Source organism: Rousettus aegyptiacus, unplaced genomic scaffold (assembly GCF_014176215.1).
Source record: "Rousettus aegyptiacus isolate mRouAeg1 unplaced genomic scaffold, mRouAeg1.p scaffold_m13_p_15, whole genome shotgun sequence".
Lineage (NCBI taxonomy): Eukaryota > Metazoa > Chordata > Mammalia > Chiroptera > Pteropodidae > Rousettus > Rousettus aegyptiacus.
In genome coordinates, this window is record NW_023416290.1 from 49,976,038 (window position 1) to 49,998,141 (window position 22,104).

General features: G+C 46.3%; 1 long non-coding RNA gene across 5 annotated transcripts in view; it reads right to left on the reverse strand.

Annotated features, from left to right (window-relative positions):
- Positions 1 to 1,122: 1,122 nt before the first annotated feature.
- LOC107503225 overlaps positions 1,123 to 22,104 on the reverse strand; it is a 56,935-nt gene continuing 35,953 nt past the window's right edge. The window contains exons 3-8 of one of the 5 annotated variants that reach the window (XR_004954643.1): positions 20,967 to 21,212; positions 17,692 to 19,807; positions 16,735 to 16,891; positions 16,433 to 16,619; positions 12,826 to 14,416; positions 1,123 to 12,308 (exon numbers count right to left, since the gene is read on the reverse strand). This is a non-coding gene — a long non-coding RNA (uncharacterized LOC107503225). Of the gene's footprint in view, positions 12,309 to 12,825; positions 14,417 to 15,310; positions 15,453 to 16,421; positions 16,620 to 16,734; positions 16,892 to 17,691; positions 21,213 to 22,104 lie in introns of all 5 variants that reach the window. The other 4 variants (XR_004954644.1, XR_004954645.1, XR_004954642.1 and 1 more) reach the window with 4 other exon arrangements.

A 22,104-nucleotide genomic window follows, 5' to 3' on the forward strand; every position in this document is an offset into this window, starting at 1 on the left:
AGGATGCGTACCTCTTTCCCAGGCTTCCTCAAGACTCAGAATTCTTTCATAACCAACACTCAGACATCAGAAGAGGGAATTACAGAGCTAAGAAAGAGAGTATGGGCTTTTTTTTCTGTAGACAGTGGAGAACCACGTATTTTTTGACTGTCACCCGTAAAGGTTCATCCACGTCTAAACAATGATATTGTGATGAGACCATGCATCTTGTGACTCTGAGGCCAGGCCGCACAGAAAACATCACGGGTGACTTCCTGGGATCCCTGATCTTCCCTCCGACAAGGCCCAGATCCCCACAGTAATTTAATCAGTGGAATGGGACGTGAGAGAGAATATCTATCGTGTCTGCCAGTAATTCTTTCCATTAGCGCGCAGCGTGAAATATTCCTGTTTATTACATTGGTACCTGAAATTTGAGGATCCAGGAGTGAACTGGAATAAAAGCATCAGCTTCCCAGCCCAAAGATGGCAGGCGATGGGGTGAGGGGGGATCTTGTGCAGGAGGCATAGGAAGCAGGGTGATACTCGTAGTTAGTAAGGAAAAGGGATTGAGTTCAATACAAACTTCAGTTATTCCTCTCGGTAGAAAGAACATGATCCGGAGATATAAATAACATGGCTCTGCTATACACAGCTGTGTGACCTTGGACAAATCACTTGACCTTTCTGAGCCTCAGCTTTCTCATGTATGAAATCAGTGGGATAATAAACAGAGTGATGACCTGATGTCTACAGAGCATTGCTACCAACCAGGTACATGGCAAGCCAAGTCATTTGCCCCTCGGGACCTCAGTTTTCTCATCTGTCAAATGTGAATTTTAAGTGAGGAAATCTTTAAGAATTCCTCTAGAGTTTATAGGCTAAGAAAAGATTTGTCTCACCTGGCTTTAATGTCCAGTCTTCTGCACCCCATCTTTAATGCGTAGAGACCATGAACCCCTTCTTTGTGCCATTTTGGATCTATGTCACTACTTTTAAAACTTCTTTAAGCCCCAGGACACTAAATATGTTTCGCTGAGAATATCTATGGCATTCTTCCTTAAGGAAGAGCTCAGATCTAAAAAGAAATAAACCCTCTGTGATAAAAACTAAACGATTTAATTAGAGATCATAGAAAAGATATCACTTTGTATCAGATTTTATTACAGAAAACATATAACAGAATTTCCCCCAAATACCTGCAGCATGCTGGCAAGCTGTTCAAAAACAGAAAAAGTGTTCCACAGCACAGTGTTAAAAAATAATGATTAAACGAAACTGCCCAACATTTCACAAATACGTCTATCCCTGTAAGATTCCTTGTCAAAACAGATCATTCTCTCTGTCTCCACAAGTCAGGTTGTCCTAGTGAGAACCACGTCTTCAGTCCTCGCTGTGCCAGAAAGGGAAGCGATCAAGTCTGAATGGCCTCACACTGAAGTACCAAAGTGGCTAAGGCCCCCCGGTTTCAGAAAGGAGGAGAACAATAAGCCAGAGAGGACGGAATAGCTCTCATTCACTAGATCTGGATGTCAAGCCTTCCCACGTGAAGCCAGAGCAGCCTCATGGCTACGCCAGACTGGCGTCCTCTGAAACTCGTCTGCTCTGCTCCTAAGATAAATCCACATGTCAGCTCAGGCAGGAGTGAGAGGGGTCCCAGGAACCGAGCAGTCCCGGCCCTACCAGGGTGGAATTCACTCCAGAAGCCCTAGTCGTGGACGCTGCCACCAAGCGAGGAGAAGAAAGCAGAGCCAGGTGGGGTCCAAGGAGCCAGCGCTCACCCCTCCTGAGGGCTGTGGTACGAAATTCCTGACCTTGACTGCAGCCAGGGTTTTTCCTTTGCGTTTGGGTCCCCCTAGTGGAGCAGCGAAAGTGCACCGGCTCGATCACGAGGGAGGCCTGTGGGGAGAACGGACTGCTGGGCAGTTAAAACCAGTGGCCACGAAAGAACTTGAAGCTGCCAATCAACACGCAGTTCACTCCTACTGTTTACGCAGCAATGAGGGCAGGGAAGTGCGGGGGAATCTGGCTCCCAGGCGGGCTTGCCCATGCAATGCGCGCAGCCGGGTGGAAGGGGCGAGCCTTCCCCCAAAGAACCAGGGGGAGCACTTTTCCCCTGAGGGCAGCTCATTCCCACCATGAAGAAGGTGACTGTGACCCAAATACGCCCAATTTGTTCTTCCCAACCCGATAAATCACTCTATCTCCCCTGGAGCCAAGAGGCTGGAAACCAAATTGAGTTTCTGTGACAGAAGGAAACTTCAGAAGGGAGAAGAAATGTTCTTCCCTACCAGTCCTTGGCTCTTTGCTCTAATTCAGTCACCTTCACGGATGAGGCCATGGTCAGCCACAGTGTGGCCACGGTCTTCACAGGAGATCACCAGAATGTGAGGCTGCATCTTCGGCACCAAATGCCACACTCATGGGACCCCGGCGAGAGACTTAGACATTGCTTCCGGAAGGCTCCGAAATATATCAGAACCAAAATTCAGTCGACACCACGATGACTTCGGAATCGAGACTGAAAATTCATTTCTTGCAGTTTCCCAAATCGCAAAGTGTACAGTCGCACTGTCCAGTAGAGCATCTCCAAGACTCAGCAGTGACATTGAAAACTGCATCCCAATACTTTGAGAATCGACTGCATGAAGACACCCAAATAATAGAATGGTTACAAACTAGAGTTGTCCCATTATCAAATTCTTAGAACAAACAATGCACATTAAAAAATCAAATCCTCCTGACAGTTAAAATCTAAGGAAAGAAAAGAAAATTTAAATCCGAAAACTAATTATTTTGTCCCTGGGTGTTAAAAGCCTCATCTCCTTGCTTTCCATTATACCGGGCATGAATATTTCCAGCACCTGACATAGTGCCTATGACCACAAGACATTCACTATTACTTTGTTTTGTAAATTTATGAAACGAATGGGTGGATGTTCACTGGACCAACGTGGCTACCGTTTCATGATAAGAACAATCAACCAAATGGTAAATGACGTTTCTGTTTATCCTTCTCTCGATAAAGATAATTATTTTAGGAGCTGCTTCTTTGATTCTAATCACTAGCAAACGAAGCCAGGCTGCTCAGCACAGCTCCTGGCATGTGTTAGATATGCAGTGTTATTTGGATGGGATTCTAATTTCACAAATCTTATATTAGGAAGAAACAACAAGCAATGATCAAAACTTTGAGCCATCTAGAAAGCTGAACTACTTGGTTTTCTTTTTTCACTTTAGGGAGGAGGGGACTGATTTTTATATCAATAACCAAGAAAATGAAGTCAGAGCTTTTTGCATCTGCCTGGATCTCTCTTTGGACCATTTCGGCTCCAGCCAGTCCCTATCGCCCTTGCCCTCTGTGCAGTGTGCTCCACAAAAGCTTCGTCCTTCTGCCCTGGCAGCTGCCCGAGAAGGACCAGATGCTTATCTTGGCTAACCCTGGTTGGCCATGACAGGCATCCTGGTCCTCTCTCCCTTCCCTACAGCCTGTACAGGGAACACCACGTCAGGAAACCCCAGGAGCTAACTCTTCCCAAGTTGGTCAGATCCAGCCAGATCTCCAAAGAGTCAGTCACGACACTCTGGTGCCTTTGGGCTGTCTCCCTCCAGGAGTCCCCACTCACACGCCATGCTGCCCTTTCCAGTGTCCTCAGATTCATGAGTCCACACTTGCTCTTCCCATCGCTGTGGGTAAAGCCCACCACTGCTGCAACCCAGGGTCAAGGCATCCGCCTCCCCCGCTCTCCAGCCAAGTTGTTTCCCTGCAGAGGGTGGTGTGAGCAGCAAGTAGGAGGTGTCTCGTCTCAGCAGAGAGTAGTATGAGCTTCCTCCGTCTCTGGAGCTCCGTACCCCAACCAGCCACCTCTCCGCCCAAACCACTCCCTTCCCTCCTTTCTTGAGAAAGCCCCCTATCGTCCTTTGCCCAAACTTCCCATCTTCTCCTCTAATCCCAATACTGTCTCTATGTCTCCAAAAGCCCAGGGTTGACCAGATAGCTTCTCCTTGGTGGTCCCACAATAGTTTGCATTTATGTCTTGGTCAAATTCCTAGAAATTAATAACTTTGAAATGGAAATTCACATGCAGGAAGTTTAGTGATGGATGCTCTCAGGATTGACACCTGAAGGAGTGAAGGAAGCAGGCCTAGGCAGAGGGAGAAGCTTCAGCCCAGCCTTCGAGGGCTCTGGAGCTGAGCGTTGCCCCCTGAAACATGGGGCAGGCCTTTGTGCCTAACACTGTCCAGTCACGGGCTGTGCTTAAGGAAACGACATGATCTTGAATGAAGCTGCTTTCTTCCCGGAGAAAGACTCAGCTGAGAGTCACCAGCAGCTAAGAAAGAGAAGAGTGCCTGGGTCCCGGAGGGAAATCTCGATGATGCACCATTCACTGCACACTTACCGTGTTAATGCAGCATCTTCTTTCTTTTATTTGATAAATATTTATCGAGTGTACGAGATCCTGGAGATACATCAGCGGGCAGCTCTCACTAGGTCGTGAGCCTGCCAAGGGCAGGGACCATCTTTTTCTCTCTGTCTCTATGGTTCCTGCTCCTAGTATATAAAGATTGCTCAATAAATTGTTGCTGAATGAATGACTAATGAAGGGATTGAAGAGAGCCTAGCAAATAACACTTCTTCCCCCACCCAGGTTCAATATCATTGAGAAATAGACAAAATCAGACCTACGGAGGCCAAAATATAACCTTTACTACTAACAACACGTCTTGCTAGAGAATGTGAATTCTATTCGTGGGAATGTATTGAAGACAGGAAATAAGTAATAGGAAATTTCGGAATGAGGCAGACATTCCCGCCCAGTCTTGGGCAGTGTTAGGAAAACCAGAGCCCCGCTCCTGAACATGTGGGAGGGGCAGAAAAGAGATTCTAAGAGGTGGACAAGCTGAGCTGAGATTGATACGTCGCTGTTCTCCCAGAAGTTATGATTAGAGATAAGTCGCCTTCTCTGCATAGAGTAGGGACAGGGAAAGGCCAGAGTGTTAGCTTAGGAGCACCACCTACACAGGTAAGGATGCACCAGGACTGGGGAAGTTTTACCCCAATTAAATATGTGCTGACCAGACCGAACACTGAGAGCTTTCTGGCCCAATTCTGGTTATCACGAAGGCCGGTTTCATCCACGGCCCTCCCATCCCCCTGAGCCAATAAACCCCCTTGCTGGGAAGCAAACGCAAGTTCACCTGCAGCCCTGAGTTCTTACCTAATATAAGGATCAGAACTGAAGAAGAAAATTAAACATAGTGATAGAAAATTAAACATAGTGATAGAAATTCACGGTATAATTAATTGAGGCTTGAATCCACTGGGAGTAAATCCAGAGTCTGTGATGGCCCCAGTAGGTGTGGTTACTATGGAAATACTCCTGCTGTAACTTCCTGTACACGTGAATCTCTGGCACGAGGCCAGCAGCCCAATGCCAGGAAGAGACACCTTTGTGACAGTGATAGTAAAACACTCTTGACGGAATCATAAGATTCGAAATCGGCAGCGTTCAAATTCGAATTAAACAAAGTGAATTCGGCCTCTGTGTCGGGATGAACAAAATCAGATCTCTCCCCAGTACTGTTCTGGCAGCAGAAAGTGCATAATTCAGTCCCAAGAGAGTGAGAAAATTAAGTTTGCACAGGGTCTGGGACTTCTAAGCAAGGTCCCAAGCTCGAGGAAGACCCCAGTTACAGACTCTTGACAATGGCTTCTCTGCTCACAAGTAAAGTTGGCAAAAATTAAAGTCGGCTTTGGATTCAATGCTAGGGAAAAGTAGGTAGTTTCATAGATCATTCGCTTAAATGTCAAGCTCGTGCTTTTATTTCTCAGCATTTTGGGAGCGTTCACATTTCTGCACTTTGAATGACAGCTGGAAGAGGAACACCTAGCGTCTAACCAGCTCCCTCGGCTCAAATTAAATCAAAGCCGGGGTGACGAGACCCATTGGTTCGAAAGTTCCCGGTGGCACACAGCTTTCTAGAGCATTATAGACAGAGGGCGGTGGGCAGAGATCATTGATATGAGATGCGTATTAGTAAAATTCAACTTAAGACATCGCATCTCTGTCCTTGCAGTAAAAGACTGTGCTGCCGTCTTCCCTCAGCACGCTCACCCCCTCTGACACCTGGTTCTAACCCTGACTATGTCCTGAATTAGCTCACAGACCTTTGGGTTCATTGTTCAGCCTCGCTGGATTCCTCATTTCCATTATTTGTGGAATCACCTGACAGTGATAGCTCAAGACTCCACCTCTTCTAAAATATTACGCCTATGATGTGGGAGTGTCTACCACTGGGCACTGGGCATAACCACTTGTTAAATGAAGTAATGAATAGGCAAAAGAAGTGTGATTAAATGAACAAATACATCATCAATATATGGAAGTTCAGTAACTTGTGAGGAACTTCTGCAGCCATAATGCCGTTCCCAGTCAGGTCTCTGTGAGAGAATTCCTCTTTAACGCTCTAAGGCATCCACTGTACAGAATGAATTAACTTCTCTCTACCCATCCACAGCGGTAGTAGTTACGTACCAATTCTAGGAGATTTCAGAAATAGTTACTCCAATCGTTGTCTGTGTTCTATAGTCCAGTTGCGAAAAGCTGTATGATTACTAAATAGTCAACGAACTCATCAATAAACCAGAATTTGCCAAAGAGCCCAGGAGCATGCTAATACACCCCACCCCCCAGACCTACACATGCTGTGAGATCTGGCGTCTGGCCCACCCACCGGCCCCGTAGCATGGTACAGAGAGAAGAATATGGGCCGAGGACACAGAAAGTCCAGGGTTCCAGTCCTTGTTCTCCCAACCGCAAGCAGCGCAATCCACAGCAAATTATTTGTCTCTTGGGGCTTCGGTATTCCCCCGTTGTCTTAGTTTGCAAGATCCTCCAAACATAGACCCTAAGACAAGGACTTTGATGCAAGTAATTTATTTGGGGGCTGATGCGTGAGGAGTGGCCGTGGTGGCAGGGATGGAGACCGTGCCTGGAGTCAGCACTGTGCGCTCCCATTGCCCAAGGCGGACCTAGCTTCAGCCCCTGCCGGATAACCAACCCTCCAGCAGCAGAGACCAACGCCGAGCTCCCTGTGCAAAACCTTATCTTTCCAGGCTCCCAAGCAGGTTACACGGAGTAAAATCAACCTGTATTCCAGGTGCAGGTTTGCCATCAGAAGGCCGTGGCCGGCACCGCTTTCCAGGGGCTTTCAGAGTGTGAGAGCCTCCGAAACAGATGCCACAGTCCGTGTTTCAGTCCAAGGAGCTCCACGCCACCTCACAGCAATGGGCAGAGGACTGTTGGATACACAACTTGTAATTCATATGGCATAACCCAGAAACAGCCAGCATCACAGAGTGATGGGAAGCTGTCCTTTAGAAATGATACCCAGTCCATGATCAAGCCAACTCCCTGGACCAGAGAACAGCTGCAGTCAGAGAGACAAAGATGCCAAACTTAAGACTCCCTTCCCATGGGTGGAAACTGCCCACTAGAGCTTCTGGTGGCCTCCTGGGTGGTTGACAGCTTGTGGGTCAGGCAGAGACATCATCTACTAAACCTACCTGCTAACAGGTGGTGATAACACACATTATAGTGAGAATTAAATACATTTTCATATGTCAAAGGTCGGGAAGAAAGCAGAGATTTGACAAATATATATATTTTTCCTCTCCACCATGTAGGTAAATATAAAGAAAGGGAAAGATTTTTAAATCAAATAACAATAGGCTATCCCAGCCCCTAAAATATAAGATTTACCAGTGCATACACACACACGAAATGTTATCAAGGCATCTTCCTCGCAAATTCTGAAGAGACAGTCAACAAACAAACATCTGCAAAGCAGCACTCCCAGTTCACCCAACACAGATAGCCCCTGCCCTTGCAACTGAGCAGTCAGCTTCGCAAGGCTGTATCATAGCAACAGTCAGCCAGAGAACTTCCAAGAGTAACGAAGCATCCTTCTGATGGCTTCAGGTGCCCTAGCAGCAAGATGGAACAGAAAGAAAATTCCCAGCTGGCTGGCCAGAGTACTGTATCTCGGAAGCCTGAATCGACCATAAACTTGATGCCCAGTCTTGGCCCATCTCTTGATTGCTCTGAGCCTTGATTCCCTCGCCTCGAAACTGAGCACTTGGACTGTATTTATGTGTTCATTCATTTAACGGATATTTGCTGAGCATCTGCTAGTTGCCAGGCTCAGAGCCACCGTTCAGGGGAGGCGGGGAGGAGGCTGGACAATCTTCCAAGTCTTTTTCAACTCTAACTAGGTACTTGCAATGGCACATCTGTAGAGATACGGAAGCATTTTTCAAAACTAGCATCCCCCACAGGCCGTCCCTGTGCCATCTCATAGGCAAGCCCTTGATGTTAATGACCCCCTTACGCATCATCTTTCTTGGCAAAAACAAGAACACCGTTGTTCAGTATCCTCCCCTTGACCATGGAGAAGAGGTCACGGCAGAAATGGGCAAGGAGGTGAGAACATCTGGCCGGGCTCGCTGAGTCAGCAGGACGCCTGGCTCCCGGTTTGGGGGGCCTTGCCCTCCTCTCTTTCCCCAGGGGCCTGCTCCCTCTGTCACTGTGCCGGCTGCAAAACTGACCGGCTTTTTCCACAGTCCAGCAAACTGAGCTTTGGAACCTCACTCGTCCCCTCGGCAAAACGTCCAGCGAAAGTAGAGCAGATTTGAACGCAAAGGACAGTTACATAAGTTGCCCAAGTCCCAGCACAAAAACGTCACGTGACTCTGCTAGTTCACGTCTTCCCTTTCGCCCTTTTCCCTAGCAAGCCCAGGAATGGAAGCCCACGTCTCGCAACCAAGCCCACACGCAACCTTTCGGTAAGTGAGGATGCTTTCTTCACGTGCTGGGAGACAGCAACGTGGCTCCGAAACGAAATTCTTTTTGCTTCTTATTATCATATTAAGGGGTATGAGATTGTGAGATGATGGATGAATGAATGGATGGATAGATGGATGGAGAGAGAGAGAGAGAGGGAGGGAGAGATCACTATATACACATTACTATAGCACTATATGTAATTTGTATATTTACATGAAATATAAATTGCGCCCCCCCCCCCAGTGGTCCTCATTTTATTTTCTATGCCTTATCTAAACTTATTCACGAGTCACATTCCACAGGGGAGCAGGAACTCACCAGTCAAAGGCTGCCGAGTCGCTTCCAGTGTAAAATGGCGCCTTTCCCAGCCGAGCCACTGGGAGGGAGGGCACAGGTTTTCAGGCTCCCTGCCCTGTCTGCTGCAGAGGACAGTGCTCAGCCCATGGCGACCGGGGAGAAGCCTGGGAGGCAGCTGGACGGGGCTGGACCCCGGGAGCCCTGCATGGATGTCTCCTTGGGCACAGGGTGCCCCTTCCCAAGGGACAGTAAGCGACCACCCCCTCCTGCGGTCTGTGCTCATGGCTGTTCGCCTCCGGTTGAGACGTCTCCAGATAATTGGTCCTGTAGCCAGGCTTCACATTCCACGTCTCCACCACTGCATTATATCTGAGGGCTGCCATAGCAAGTCATCACAAACCAGATGGCCCAAAGCAGCGGACGGGTATTCTCTCACAGTCCTGGTGGCCGGAAGTCCAAAATCAGGGTGTCGGCGGGACCTAGGGCACCTCCCCAAGCTCTAAGCTCAAGGGAAAAATCCTCCCTTGCCTCCTGCAGCTTCAAGTAGCTCTGGCCTCTGACAACATCATTGCGATCTCTGCCTCCACCTTCACATGGCCTTCTTCTCTTCATCTCGGAGTCTCAAGTCTCTTCCGCTCTCATAAGGACACCAATCGTTGGATAGAGGGCCCCCCCTAAATCCCCTATGATCTAATCTCAGGATCCTTAACTCGATCATGTCTGCGAAGACCTTACTTCTGAATGAGGTCCCATTCACAAGTACAGGGGTTAGGACTTGGACGTATCTTTTGGGGGCCGCAATTCAACCCATTATCCTTTCCGAGGGCTCCCTGGGAACTAGTGAACCTCTTACTCCCCTTCGAGCATTCACGGGCCTCAGGAACCGGAAGTGCTGCCTTCTCTCAGCTGGTAAGACACCTCCCTCAGCTGTTTCCCACCACTGCCAGGTGCCACGACGAAGACGAACTTCTAAGGCTTGTAGTCTTGCAAGGCACATCCCAGGATGCCTGGACAAGAGTCGCTTCTGCTGCGAGATGCTTAACTACTTGTCTGGAGTTTCTAGCAGACCCTCCAGCTGCCTGCTTCTCTGTCCTTCCTCAGCTACTTACATTCAACCCCACCTCACCCTCAGGGAGGAAGGTAGTAAAAAAGGAAATGAACTCAAATTCAGAAAACTTGAGTCTGAACTCCAGGCCTGACATCCATTAACTATATGACCTTAGGCGAACCATTGCCCCCGTCCTGAACTCTTTCATGCCACTCAAGTCAGTAAGCCCCTCCCCACTGGAGGAAAAACTTGATGCGATCTTCACCTTGCTGCAGCCCCCAGCTCTCCCATCTCCTTCACCTAAAGGAGAAATGAGCCATCCCCCAAGTCCTCATCCTGTGCCCCTGCCTGCTTCTCATCCTGGTCTCATGAGCCACAGGACTGAGCAGTTGCCTGATGGCCCCAGCTGGATACTAGGCCATATTCTTAGCTGATCACCCATCCTCTTCTCAGAGTTGTCCAGGATCAGTTTGATCCTGCTTCACATCTGAGTTGTCTCAGGCACCACCGAAAGTCCCATCAGCACATGGGACTTCTTTTCATACTGCCCGTACGTCTTCTAATCAAAACCACCTCCCACCCCTCATCTCACCTGGAAACCTTTCCACAGAGCCCTCCAGGACTCAGGCTTTCACCGGCCAGCTCCCTTCATCCTCAGACCCTTATCTGAATATTCCTACCACCTCCCCTCACTAACTAAAACTGAGCCAGTCCCTGGGGATGCCAGTTTTTCCCCAGCCCTCTCAAGTAGAGATGAATTTTTTCCTTCCATAATTCTTAAACCTTAGGTATCCTCTTGGCTCCCCAGTGCTCCTTCCAACCAATTTCTCTTTCTTGTTTAATTTTTAAGGATGATCAAATAAAATATAAGTGAACAAAAACACCTCACCGCCTTGGAAGTTTAATTTCCCAGCTTTATCATCCTTTATTCTCCTATTGCCATCTTCCCATGATCCTTAGCGCTGCCTCATGATTGATTAATGAATTCAGAGTCTGGCTGTCTCCCTCTTCACGACGCCTCTTACCGTAATTCCTGGTGAGTGTAAAATGTCATGAATGGCACGTCCGACGGGGGCCGGTCTTTCACGTCCTTGCATCCTTAACTCCAGCCATCTTTTCTTTCACTCCATCCCTGCTACCCATTCACATGAAAGAAATTAATAGATCTCTGTGCCAACTCATGTCAAGCCACACAAGCTAACAGTTGCTGCATGTCTATTCTGTCATTCGGTCAAACACCAGATGTGGAAAACTCTGACTATGTGCCAGGCCCCAACACAGTAATGACTCGGTCTAGCCCTAATGAGTCTGGTGGGAGAAGCAGACAGATGTTTGCCATATGGAGAGATGAAGCGTTTGTCTGCATTTGTCCTTGGAAGTGAAGGTCACTGCACAGTAGGACTACAGAGGTGAGGCCGATAGAGGGAGCGGAGAAGGCGTTCCAGGAGAGACACCTGTGAGCAGAGTTTTGAAGTGTAAGCAGGAGTTTGACAGGAGTATGTGAAGAAAAGGTTTTTTCCTTAGAGTAGCTTTATACAAAGACACAAAAGTGGACTGAAGTATGGCGAGAGGTTTGCATGACTAGAGCGGAAACTGTGAGGAAGGCAGCACTGAGAGGCGGGCTGGAGAGATCTGTGCGGAGGAGGGTCATCGAAGGCCTTGAATGTCATGCCAAGGACCAGCATGAAAACCTTGGGAGCCATGAAGGATTTCAAGGAGCAGGTGCCCTAAACACCACACTAGGTCCTGCACGTAACTCATTGCGAGCTCGACATCTTCCGAGGATGGTCACCAGTAACTCCCCGGCTCCCTGGACACACATGATGGTCCACCCGCCAAGAAAGGGAGCCTCTTGACTCTGCTTGAACCTCGCCTGGCCTCTCAATTTGCCTGGTCCACAGAGTAAGACAGAAGTGCTACTGTGCCCGTTCTGGTGCTAAACGCCAGGGTCACAGGCAGCTTCCTCTCTCACTCTGAGAAGCCAGCCACCTTGCTATAAAGAAGCTCAGGTTCTTGAATGACAAGATCCCGTGTGGGTAGAAAGAGGCTCTGTGGAGGAGCAGCTGGGCGGGCAGATCCCAGTGCACATCACGTGGAGCAGGAGAGCCGCCTGGATGAGCCGTGCCTGGGTGCTTGACCTGCCAAATTACAAGAAATTGTAAGTCATTGTTGCTTGAAGCCTCTAAGTTTCTGGATGATCGGTTACATAACAATAGACAACTGAAACACATTTCATTTCATTTTCAAAAGAACCCCACAAGCAAATGTTATTTCCTCTTGTACATGTGAGGAAAATGATGCTCAGCAAAGCTTTAACGTGCTCAAAGGCTATGGAATTATAAGAGACATCCAAGATGGAACTCAGGTTTAACTCCTCCCTGGACCTGGACAACGAGCCTAGTGTTCAGCTAAACTGTTGGATACGGACAGCCTCTTCTCTGATAGGTGTAGTGTCTATTCCGGTGAGTCACGGCCTATTCTTTACTAGTTGTTAAACGTTTGGAACACTCCCCTTAACTGGGAGGACATAACGAGAAGAGGCAGGAATGACGACCGTCTTTTAAAAACATTGAGAGCGTCTCAAGTTTGTAGAAAACACCCCCAGCCTTGCTCTCTTGGCCTTACCATCCCAGCTCCCTTTGAATGAATCCGTACCTGAGGCCCAGACATGAGTGACAGCTGGTCCTCCCTCGTCTCCATGGCGAATCGCACGCACAACCAGACACGGTGGGCAGCAGGCACGCTTCACAGGCCAAACAGACACACGCAGTGACGGGCACACATTTTCTTCCCTTTGCTGCTTCCCATCTTTTTCTCGCTTTATTTCATGGTATTTGCTGCCGGGTTTATTACTGTTGAATGCCCCTTGGTGCATTATTTGGGAGTAAAATCGCCTCATTTAATTCAATGTATGGCTCTCAGAAGTAGATTTTCTTTCCTGCACTTGATGCTGGACAGGAAACAAGATGCTTCCCTTTTTCCCAGTTCTACTCTCCTGCCTCCCCCGGCCAACAAATGTCTAATGTGCTCACCACGTCTAGAGACTTGGCCTTGAGCCTGAATGGAGAAAAACAGAGATTTCGGCACACATATGATCCCCCACACGCACAGAAGAAAAGGCACTGAACTGGTTATGCTCGGCTGATTGTCTTCATGTTTTAGGGGGTCATTCGACTAGGCCGAGTGATTCCAAGAACAAATCCTTTGGTTCCATAACTGTCCCAACAACTCCTTGCTGTACACGAGAACTTGCCTTACAATGCAACAAACAAAGGAGGAGAAAGACTTTGAATCAGAAGGACAAGTGAGCTCTTCCCAAACCATTCCAATAAGACTTTACGCTCAGGTCACCAATGGCTTGTCAGGGTCACCAGTGCGTGCATCTAGCCAAATCCAACAATGGATTTTAATTCTCATCTTATTCAACATTTCCGCAGCAGCCGATGCTGTCCATTCTTCTCTTCGTGAGATGCTTTTCCCCTGGCTTCGAGGCCGTCCCACACACTTTGTTTTCCTCCTCCCAGCCTGGTTCTTCCCCCTCTCCTCCACGAGATGCTCTTCTTCCTCCTGCCTCTGTGTGTTGGCGTGCCCCACACTCGGTCCCAGCCGTCTCGTTTCCTCTGCATGATCTCATCCAGTCCCACAGCTTCAAAGGCAGCCTGTGTGCTGATGACTCCCAAATTGTATCTTCACACCAAACGTTTCCCTTATTAAGAATGTCAAGCCCAACATGTCCATGATGGGATGCCAAATTTTTCCCCTTAAAACTGCCCTTCCTTCAGTCTTCTGCAACTCATCAAATGGCACCGCCGCTCCCCAACGCATTCAGATCAAAATCCTGAGAATTTCCTAACGCTTCTTCCTTTAAGACTTCCCATTCACTTAATCAGCAAGTCTTCCCAGACCCACTCTAAATCTGACCTCTTCTGAGCACCTCAACTGCTATCAGCCAAGCTTCATTTTTGCCTCGACCATTGCAACAGCCTCCTGTCATAGAGTCTGCCATAGTTTCCAAGTATTTGCTACTCCATTGGGGGGAGAATTATACTTCCCCAGCCCTGGTGATGCCAGGCTTAGCCACACGACTCGATTTGGTCATCGAAATGTGTGTTGCTTTCAGGTAGAAACGTTCAGAATCAGCAGGTGATGCATCATGATCTCTTTTGTTTCTTCCGAGACCAGCAATGTTCCAGATAAAGCTGTTCCATTACCCTGGATCCCGGAGTGGGCATGATGTGCAGCATTGCTGTAAAACACAAAGCATTGTTACTGGAACATGACTCAGCCCACCCTGACTGTCCACATCCCAGCTTGACTCTCATGTCACTGCCCTCCCACATCACCTCCCTGCCTAGGAAATCCTCCACATAGTAAACAGAGTGACATTTTGAAAAGGTAAATCGGATCATGTCATTTCCCCACTCAAAGTCTTCCAAAGCCTTCTCACTCGACTTAGATTAAAATCCAGCCTTCTCGCCTTGTTCTGAAAGCCCAAGTGTGGCTGAGTCCTAGCCCATCCCTCTGATAGCACCTCTCGCCCTTCTTCCCCCGGCTCCCTGCCTCCTCTGAGTCCACACTGGCGGTGACCATCGATTTTGTGTGTCAGCTTGACTGGATTGAATGATGCCCAGATACCTGGCTAAGCATGATTTGGGGTTATCTGTGAAGGTGTTTCTGAATTGGCTTTTGTATCACGGACTGAGTAAAGCAGATTATCCTCCCCAATGTGGTGGGCCTCATCCAATTGGTTGAGAGCCTGAATAGAACAAAAAGGTGAAGAAAGGGAGAACTTGCCTTTATCTGACTGAATGGGCTGGGACACCTGTCTTCTGCTTTTGGACTGGGATTTATGCCACTGGCTCTCTTGAGTCTCAGCCCTCTGGACTCAAACTAAATTACACCATAGGCCTTCCTGGGCCTCCAGATTACGGACAAGAGATTATGGGACTCCTCAGCCTCTATAATCATGTGAGCTAATTCCATATTTTATATGTATAGATTCTCTGAAGAATCTTCACTAGTACATTTGCATTCTTGCTATTTCTTGAATATCCCCAAAAATCTATCCACTCCACAAGAAGACACAGACATACTAATAGCAGAATTCTCCTGGAGAATCAAACCAACGAAACCACCTTACACCCTACACTTTATACATCTCCTACTGGATTCCACAGTTGACAAGTGCCACCCCACACACAGAGTTTCCAGTTTCCATGTATCCCATTTTGAAGTGTGAGCATTAGCCAATGATCACCAGACCACCAAGGAAATTCTGTAAACTGAAAAGCAAAAACAGAGGCCAAAATATTAGGGAGATGAAGCAACGTGTAGAAAACTATGAAGGAAGATAAAAAATTAAAAGGAAACTATCGTTAACATCCTCAGAGAAGTAGGAGAAGTTATCGTATTTACTAATAAAAATGACATATCAAAAAGTAAACAATTATAGAATAAGAGAGAGTTCTTAGAAGTTCAAACTATAAGAGCCAGAATGAAATTTTTAATAGAAAGGTCAGAAGACAAAGTTAAAGAAATCAACCAGAAAATACAGTGAAAAGTCAAAAATATAAAAGATATGACAGAAAAGGAACTTTAATAGTCAGTCTAGCATAGCAGCACTATTCACAGTGGCTATGGAAGCAACCAAAGTGTCCTACGATAGACGATTGGCTAAAGAAACTGTGGTACGTGCATACAATGGAATATTACTCAACCATAAGAAGAGATGAAGTACTGCCATTTGTGACAACATGGATGGACCTCGAGATAATCATGCTCAGTGAAATAAGCCAGACAGAAAAAGTTGAAAATCACATGATATCACTTATATGTGGGATAGAAAACTAAAAACAACAAATGAACAGGACAAAAAACAGAGGCTCATGGACATGAACTATAGACTCGTGATTACCAGAGGGTAAGGAAGGGGCAGGTAAGTGGGGTAAAGGGGGTCAAATATAAGAGGATAGGGGGAGGGTGAAGTGGGTAAAGGGGATCAAATATATGGTAACTGAGGGAAACTGGACTTTGGGTGGTAAACACACAATAGAATATACAGATGTCAAATCATAATGTACACCCAAAAATTATATAATTGTATTAACCAATGTTATCCTAATAAACTTAATGTTTTAAAAAAATCTCAAAAAAAATAAAATCATTCTAGGAGTCTATCATCTGAATAAGAAAAGTTCCAGAAAGGAAGATTGAAATAGATGCGAGGAAAACACAATAATTCCAGAAATTACCTAGTACTCACAGGCATGAATTTCTTGATTGACTAGATACATTAAATATCCAGCAGGCAGATAAAAACAAATCCATATTAAAATTGATCATCACGGATTTTCATAACAATAGGGGCAAAAAGGTTATTCTAAAAATCAGGATAACCATGGATTTCTTAATAGCCCATTAGAAGATAATGGAGCAATGACTTCAGAGTTCTGCAAAAAAAAAAAAAAAAAAAAAATCATTTCCGGCCTAGAATTACATACACAACCAAGCTAACAATTAAATGGAATACAGAATTTCATACATAATAGTTCTCAAAACATTTACCTCCCATACACCCTTTCTCAGGAAGCTGCTAGAAAAGTTGGTCATCCAAATTAGGAGGTAAACCGAAAAGGAGAAAGACACAGGAAATATGAGCATCAATCCATGAAGAGTCAAAGGAATCTCAGGAATAATGGAGAAGGAAAGCTGTGTATTTAGCCTAGAAAAAAAAAAAAGAACAGTCCAGATTGGAACTGCTTCAGAGAGCACAGTAGAGTGGACCAAAAAGATGGCCGTGTTGGAATACTCAATGTGAATGAATGTATTGAGAGGAGCATTAAACAATTGAAGAGAGAGTTTGGGGTTAATTAGCAATAGAAAACAAAACAAAGGAGGAAAAAGTAATATAACTATCAACTCCAGGAAAACCTAAAAGCGGTGCTATAAAATAAAAATAATCATGTTTCAGCTGTAAAAAGTGCTTATGGAGACAGGATAGTATGCACACTAAGTATTAACCTAAGGAAAATTATGAAATGACAGCAGTGAGATTGTGGGAGGGCGGGCGCGTGATGGACAGGCATGGTCGAAGAGAGCTGAAAGGGCGGGAGGCTAATAGGGAATGCCTAAAGCCGGAAGCCTTTAAAAGCAAGGAACACTAAAAGCATATTGTAGAGATAAGGAGGTAACGACCAAGTGAAAAAGTTAGACACGTTGATTCTAGAAAGCAGGAAAACGGTGGGATAAGGGGAGCTGCTGGTTTTTAATGTCCCTTGTGAAATTTTTGACCCTTGTTACGGGCTGACTTTTTATTCCCCAAAATTTATGTTTTGAAACCCTAATCCCCAAAGTGACGGAATTTGGAGTTGAAATCTTTGGAAGGAAAATAGGATGTGGTCCCCATGGTGGGATCAGTGTCCTTATAAAAAGAGAAACTAGAGTCATCTCCCTCTCCCCTCCCCCTTCTCCCCATGACCCAGTGCGAGGACACAGCAAGAAGACAGGCCGGAAAGGAATTACCACCAGGAATCTTTCAATTCTGCTGGCACCATGGTCTTGGACTTCCAGCCTCCAGAACTGTGAGAAATAAATGTGCGTTGTTTAAGCCACCCAGTCTATGGTTTTGCTATGACAGCTCAAGCAGACTAAGACAACCCCTAACCTTATACACGTGCATAACTTTGACAAAAGTGAAACACCAAATTTTAAAATGATCACACGTCAACAATAAATCAAAAAGATGGTTTTCATCTGGCTTACCTTTGTCATGCGCGCACATACACGCACAGCACTATTTGGGCACTACATTTTGCAAGGCATCTAAACGCATGAAAATATTTCAAGGAAGTGTTAATGATAGCCCGGACCAATCTGTCTTTTGTAAATAGTTCTCAGGAAAGTATACTAATTAGAGCTAAGATAGGCAAATGATACAACAGCCCATCAATCAACTGCTTGCTGCTCATCTTTTGAACATATAGCAATAGTCAACATTCTGTGTTGGGGGCTGGGGGGCACCAAGGAAGATACAGTTTCTGGCACCAAAGATTCTATAATTCAAAGAAAGACATGGAGCATAAACTTCCGTAAAGTTAAATGACAGTACAAATTTATAAGTAATGTCGTATTAAAAAGTAAAACACCACCAAAATGTAACACATGACTGTTGCTAAATAAAGGCCACCGACTATGGAAGCGTGATTGTTCAGCAGAAAGAAAAATCATGATACAGGGAAGGGATTTCAGAGGAAAGCGATTAGAAGTAGGTTTTGAGAGATAGGCTGGGCTTTGATGGATGGGGGAACTTGAAACATGGATTCAGGAAAGCAAGATGTGGTCTTGGCGCCGTGAAGAGAGGGCTGGGTCTAGAGCCAAGGCATTTGAATGAGAGTCTGCTAACCGATCTGCAAAGGCAAAGGTTTAGACTTGGCCTGAGGAAATCCATTATTCAGAAAAAACAATTCCATCACCCACCTTAAGGCCAAGAACCCAGCCTGGCGTTCTGCTTTGAGGGTTGATGAGATCTAAAACCCCAGGGGTAGTTCTTGATCGATGTTAAAGACCAAAATTCCCTATAAACAGCAGGTACCTCTGAGCAAAACCATTAATTGGGGCTTTGCCTTGATTCTATTGTGAATAATGAAAACATGGTTGTGGACTTCTGTAGTTTGATGAGAACATCGGGGTGTGATTTATTGAGAAGACTATCCTCCACGGGAATATAACTATATAAGCCTTACATCTTTATACAGTTCAAACACTTTATCCCTTCAATGGCTGAAATAAACTGAAATGACCTTGGTTCAGACAAATAGATAGGACAGACATGTAAATTAGCAAAAATTAATATTCTGACATTTATGCAGCGCTTAGATTCCACAATGAAAAATATCCAGATCAGTGGGAAGCCAGAAGCGTTTTCCATACATGACTACCACGAAACAAACCTACACACGTGGTAGTCTTGTTAGATGTGTGGGTAATCAAGGAGGTCCCAGGGGCAGATATAAGAAGACAGAAACGACCTCAGAAGACGAGGCTGTTGAGCAGTTTATACTTGGCTCCCCAAGAGCAGGCAGCTATACCCTCCACCGCCCAGAAGAGGGCAGGCAAGAGCTGCTCGGGTGAAATCATCCTCGAGGACATCCAGTTGGCAAACGGCCCTTCACCAAGAAGGCCAGAATCAGCCCAGGACTATTTGGTGAAGGAGGTGGGGGAGGTGGGTAGCAATGGTGGGTAACAGAGACCAAAGGCAGCCAACAGATGAAGAACGAGGCCAACGAGAATGATAGAGAAGCCGGAAAATGGAAAATAAAGACAGACGGCAGCCAGGGGTCAAAAGGACCTAAGCTGAGGAAGACAGACGTTCTGGTCGTGCCACTCCCCTGCTCAAAGCCTTCCACAGATTGACACAGGCTTGGCCAATCATCTTACCTCATCCCTTGGTCCACGGTGATTGGTTCAAGGAGTATCTTTCAAACCAATCAGATTTCTCCCCTGGAGTTATTTTTTTTCCCTCCCATTTGGAGTCAAAGGGGTAACTCCCTCTTTTTTCCAGGATTGGAAGCTGTCAGCAGAGGTTCCAGAACTGCTGGCACCATGTCCCTTGCCCCTTCGAGGATTCCGAGAGACTAAACTAGAAAGAGACAGAGAATCTTGACACTATACAAATCCCACAATGCAGTTGCACTGGATCAGGGCTAGGCCTGCCTTTAACTGCTTGTAATAAGAGCCCGACTCCAGGACTTAACACCAAAGAGGAGTTCCTTTTTCTCGGTTAGCAAGTGATTTAAAGACTGGCAGGTGAGCCCTGGTACGCGGGCCCCCCGATGATAGCAGAGACGGGCATCCTCCTGCCATTTTGCTCCACCGTCCTCATCACCTGGCTCTCCTTCTCATCTCCCAAGACGATTGTTGCATCTCTGCATGTCATATCCACATTCCAGATAAGAAGGACAAAAAGCATGTGCCAGCTAAACACGTCCCCTTTTGTGAGGACTTCCAGAAGTCCCACTCTGTATGCTTCCATTTATATCTCAATATTCAGAAAAAGGTTACATGGCCACCTCTAGCTGCAAGGGAGTCTGGAGAGCTGAGTGATTTTAGTTGGGCACATAGAGAAGATAGAAGGAAGGCATATTCGGAAGGCAACTCGTTGTGTCTGACTTGTTTGCCTATGTAAGTCTACATAGCCTCCTTTTTACTTAAGCTAGTTTGAGGTAAGTGTTTATAAATTTCAGCGAAAATGCCGTGACTAATACGCCTGCCAAATGCCATCAGCACCACCCGATCCGACTACATCAGAATAATCTCGCCTTCAATTTCCGGTTATGAGAGGTGCTTTTCCCATAGCAGCCTGTGGGAGTGCAATCTCAGGAACAAGGTTAATCCCTCAGACAGCCAAAGGAGGCGGGAGGACCCTGCCAGCGTGACCCCTGGAATCTAAGTCCCTTCTCCCCATCGCTTCACCTGTAGAGGACTAAGGAACAGCTGTCTCTAAAGCCATCAGCACCATGGACTTCTCCCTAGTCCTCGAACCCGGCAATGCTACGCAGGGCTAGGAAAGTGGGAAGCAACAGCCCTATTTGCCACGAAAACACATGATAAGGTGCTTGCACGTGAAGGGACACTATGGAGCAATAAAAGAGAATAGGAACGCTGCGTCTGTATGGATGTGAAGCGTTTTTCAAAATACATTACTAAGGTGGGGAAAGCAAAGTGCAAAATGGCGTATATAGGAGATAATCATTTGTGTTAAAAAGAAGAAAAAATAACGTGCGTGTAAATATTAGTACCTGCCTGAAAGATCTGCAGAATGGGAGGGAGGCATTTCTTCCTATGCCCTCGAACCTTTTTGAATTCTGGGCCTTCGCAAATGTATTTGCACCTATTTGGATCTTGTGAACCTATTTGAAAAAGAATAAAAATACATTTCTTGAAGTAAACACATTCCTGGTTTGTGGTGGTACGCCTCGTGTTTGTTTTGTTTTGTTTTGTTTTTCAAGGCAGAACAACCAGAAGAAGGAAATTGGCAGACAGGGCTGGGAAGAAAACAAAAAAAGAAGAAGAAAATTAGCATCCGTTTAACAATAAAATAGAAATAATGTCTTTCGATTAATGACTGCTTTTCTCATATTATTCTCAAAGCATTTCTAGACTTCGGCTCATTCATCTTCTCTTTCTTTTCTACAAGGTGTGGGAAAATCTATGCAATTCCTTTCAGCTGAGGTGGGAAACAGCTTGAAGAGCTGAATCTCGAGCCTGGACGGCCCCTCCGTGCTGGAATTGGGCCGCCATGCCTTTGCTCAGGCCACGGCCTCTGCCCGGAATCACCCCCTTCTGCTCCTCCTCATTCCCAGAAGCCACGCCAACATGCCTTCTCTATCCCTTCCTTTAGGCCAGAGATTGACAAACTTTTTCTATAAAGGGCCAGATTGCAATATTTAAGACTCTCTTGCAAGTCCCCATCTCTGCCATCAGGAGGCAAAGGCAGCCACAGGCGACACATAAACAAACAAGCGTGCATGAACCATTATCATTTGCTTTACAAAAGCAGGTCGCACGTGGGATTTGACCCCTCTTCTGGACCCTAAGGAAATTCGCCATTAGCTAGCAGCATGTTCTGTGCTATATTATTGATTAGTGGTTTACACCTCTGTCTTCCCCTGGAAGCAAACTCCTGGGCAATAAAAACTGCCTTTCAGTCTCTTTTTAATCCCTATCCACTAGCCTGAAATCCACTGAATCTGCCTCAGGTCACTCAACCCATCTGCCAAGGAGAGAACCTGGCTTAAAGCTTCCTCTTTTTTTCTGGAAGGGGGACAAGTCTGTCACACCCCACGTCAACCCTTGCACTTCGCTTGACCTCCACATGCTCCGAAAAGCAATATCCTTGTTTGTCCCAATATATTCCGTTCTCTGCAGAGAAGAGAG